This window comes from Asparagus officinalis, chromosome 9 (genome assembly GCF_001876935.1).
Source record: "Asparagus officinalis chromosome 9, Aspof.V1, whole genome shotgun sequence".
NCBI lineage: Eukaryota > Viridiplantae > Streptophyta > Magnoliopsida > Asparagales > Asparagaceae > Asparagus > Asparagus officinalis.
This window is the reverse complement of record NC_033802.1, coordinates 3206907-3210711: the sequence shown is the minus strand read 5'-3', so window position 1 is coordinate 3210711 and position 3805 is coordinate 3206907. Positions and strand designations below refer to the sequence as shown.

At 34.5% G+C, this 3805-nt stretch overlaps 1 long non-coding RNA gene across 1 annotated transcript; it reads right to left on the bottom strand.

Annotated features, from left to right (window-relative positions):
* On the bottom strand, positions 1-1157 carry LOC109823943. Its single transcript, XR_002242515.1, has 3 exons — positions 733-1157; positions 417-537; positions 1-92 (listed from the first exon to the last, which is right to left on the bottom strand). It is a non-coding gene; the product is annotated as an uncharacterized LOC109823943 (long non-coding RNA).

Here is a 3805-nt window from a genome sequence, read left to right as displayed (position 1 = left end):
CTGAGCTTATCGCCCTCGGATTTGATCCAAGAAACGATCTTCCCCTTGGTCATCGTCGACGAGTCCGATAAGGCCTCATTTTGTGGCGATATCTATGAGAAATTATGACAGTGTTTAATGAGCTTTGGAAAATCACTGACCAAACTAAGGTTATATAAACCATAGTCATTCTAAGCATGAGAGAAGAAATTAATACTCATAAACAGAATCTATAAGAAATTAAGAATAGCTCTCATCTGAAACTAGATCAGGCATCAAAGTAGGGTCCGGTTCCATTTACTTCCCACATAGATAAGAACCAACATAGATATCTCCAAGTATTTATCTTGATTGCATACAAATTCTAATAATAGAGCAGATCATTGAAATTAAAGATAAAATCACATATCAAAGGATGAATTGAAAGAAAAAAAAACCTGGTATCGAGAGATGTGAACGGGTTTTTGTTCGGAGATAGTGCTGTGAATCCCCCTGCGCTGGTTGAAAACAATTCCTCCAACCAGCACGCTTCCCAATGTTGCGCCTTTGAATACGCTCCTGTAAACGAATTAAAATTTTCAAATACCAAATGTTTTTCCTCGTATTTGCTTAGTTCTGCTTCGCAGCTCGATCAGATGAAACAAAGCACTCATCCAAACCAATGGGAATAATTAGGGGCAAAAACCTAAGAGGTGATTTTAGAAGGGGATAGAAATAAGGAAACGGAAAAACAAACGGGAATGGCGAGCGCACCTGAGCGAGGACGCTAATCATCGTCGCCGATTACTTTCCTTCGATTTGCTTTTCCCTGATTCCTCTTCGGATCGCCACAAAATGAGGCTTTTTCCCTGCGCGGATCTTGGCGTGGATTCTGGTCGGGGCCCGCTTGGCGCCGGGGACGGCGGCGGGGAGCTTGGGAGTGGAGGGGAGGAAGGAGGTGTTGAGGAGGGAGGCCATGGATTAGGGTTAGGGCTAGGGCTTGGATTTGGGGGAGAGAGCTAGGGTTAGGGTTTGAGATCGTGGAGATTGAGAATGGGGTAGTTATTTGGAGTCGGTCGACATTTTGGCTTCGATGACATCGAGAAATGGGGGCGGAGATTGCAATGGTTTTTTTTTTCTTTTTTTCTTTTTTTTTTCTCTTTTGATGGCGGGCTTCGCTCCCTCGAGAGTCCTGTTCATAGTAGATAGTGTGATTTGCAGAGGGACATTTTAATGGGACCACAGTTTTTTTAAGGGGCTGTTTGGTTCGTTTTTTAACTCGGTGGAAAAGTTTTACACCGTCTCCACATCAGATTTTTCATGGCCACATAGGATATAAGCTTTCCGTTGGTTTTTTTCCCATCTTTGGTTCGGAAAATCGCCGCCACATCAGATTTTTTTCTCTCCCCCAATTCCTTCCTCAACCTCGTGAAATCGACGAAAACTGCAGCCACGTCGGCTTTTTGCCATATAAACAAAAGTTTTTCCTTTTTTTCCATGCGAACCAAATACAAAAAAAATAAATACATTGGTTTCCCACCATTTTTTTTCGTGCGAACCAAAGAGAAACAATCTATTTCTTGGAAAAGTTTGGAAAACTCAAAACTTGTGTTTTTGTACATGGAAATGTATTTTCCTATATCTAGGAAACGAACCAAACAGCCCCTAAGCATATTTTGCAGTGTGGTCTTGTTCATTTGGATTATTTGTACATATAGATCACTTTGGGCTATTTGGTTGGATGTAGGAGGTGTTTGTTTACACGCAAATGAAGGATGAAAGTGAGAAAATGATTTTTTTAACATTTTATGTGTTTGTTTGCATGCATGTAGTTATGAAAGTGAAATGGAAGACAGTTGCCACATAAGATTTTATACACTTTTGATTTCCCCTAAAAAAAGTGGTGAAGTGACGTGAAAGTGACAAAATTAATAACAAAATTTAATTAAATGATTTTAACTACATGTACTAATTAATTTAATTTTGTCACGTAATCTTCACATTGCACTTTCAGCAATAAATTCATATTTCAAACAAACATTGTATTCCACTTGCACGTCAACATGGATGTGAAAGTTATTTACCAAAAAAACTAACTTACATAATTTCAATTCACTTTCGAATGGTCAAACACCCCCATAAGTAGAGTTGTAACGGTAAATAGAGCAATCAGACTTGTAATACGTTATTTGGTTTATATTTTCTATAATTAAGAAAGGTACATAGACTTGCATTTTATATAAAAAATTTGTAACAAATACTACGACCAATTTGGTGGGACGAAAAGCTATGGGATTCAAAAATAAAAACTAAAAAATAAATATAACTTTTACCTTATCCAAAAAAACTTTTTAAATCCAAATAGAATCCTATCTCCACCAAAGTTTCCTTAAATTATGTAGCTTTTTGCACTAGTTATTTTGAAACCAAACACTAAATTTAACATTGAAAAAGTATTTCCTAGCTAGACTACAATTGTAAACATCTAAATAGTGAATTCTGAAGTTGATTTCCAATAGCAATGCTGCTTGGAAACATTTGATGCAATTTATTTTTGAAGCAAACCAAACAGTCCAAGTTTTTTTTGTTTATTTTATTGAACACTCATCCATAAAGTTCAATCTTTTGGTTATTTTTTGTGTTTTTGATTAAAGAGAAGGGTTAACATAGTTAGCCTATGTGCTAATCCAAATGGTAAAAATTTTTAATCCATGTGGTTAGTTTATTTTAATCTTTTTGATTATTTTTTGTGTTTGGGAGTAAAACAGATTATGACCATTTAATTTATAAGTAGAGAAGTTATCTCTTAATCCATCTAGATAGGTGAATTTTTGAACCATTCCTTTTGAGAGGTTAACTTAGCTTTAACCCTCTAGAGGGATTTGTAAGTTCTATTATTTGTTGTACTTGGCAAATCATGAGAGATTAAGTTAGTTTGCATACTGTACAATTTCTTTTTTTTTTTTGTGTTTGATATCCTCAAGTATTGTTAACTCTTCTTAATTCGTCACTTAATCCTTTAACAAATGTGACCATTGTGTTTATCTTTCTTGAAAGCATGTGCTATGCAAATAGATGATTATAGAGTATTTTTGTTTTGTATAAATATTTAAACTTAATGAATCTATTATAATTATTGCAAGAATGAATCTACATTATTTTATCACATATGAAACTTTCTGAAAATATAAGGGTTAACATATGTTAAAGCTCTGCTACAACAGGCCCAAAAAAAAGCACTCTGTTGTTACTTTCTTCCTTTCGCCTGCTTGGATTGGATGCTAACTTCATAAACGCAAGATTTTTATTTTATTTTATTTTTATTTTTACGAACTTTGTAATTGTTTGTTCCTTGGCATTTGGCAATTTTTGTTAAATGTTTGTTTAAACCCAAAAAGTAAGTAAGGATTCTATCAGAACATCTAATAGAAACAACGTGATCTATACATGTCATTAAAATGTTAGTATGATAATTCTATTAATAGTGTAAATCATTTCATTCCTATGGGTTGATTCTGATGAAATCCCTACAACCAAAAAGTTAAAGTCAAATTTAATGATTGTGCAACCTCTAGAATCATATTTCAAATTTAATGATTGAGCAACCTCTAGAATCATATTTCATTCTTTACTTATTTGTACTAGGATTAGGTCATCTACTCCCCGTTTGGCAAATGGTTAATGAAGAGGGGTTAAAGAGAAGGATTAATGTACTTAGCCTATTTGATAATCCGAAGGACTAAATTGAAGAGGGGTTAAAGAGAAGGATTAATGTACTTAGCCTATTTGATAATCCGAAGGACTAAATTATTAACCCGTTAAATAAGTTTTATTTTAGCCCTTATGA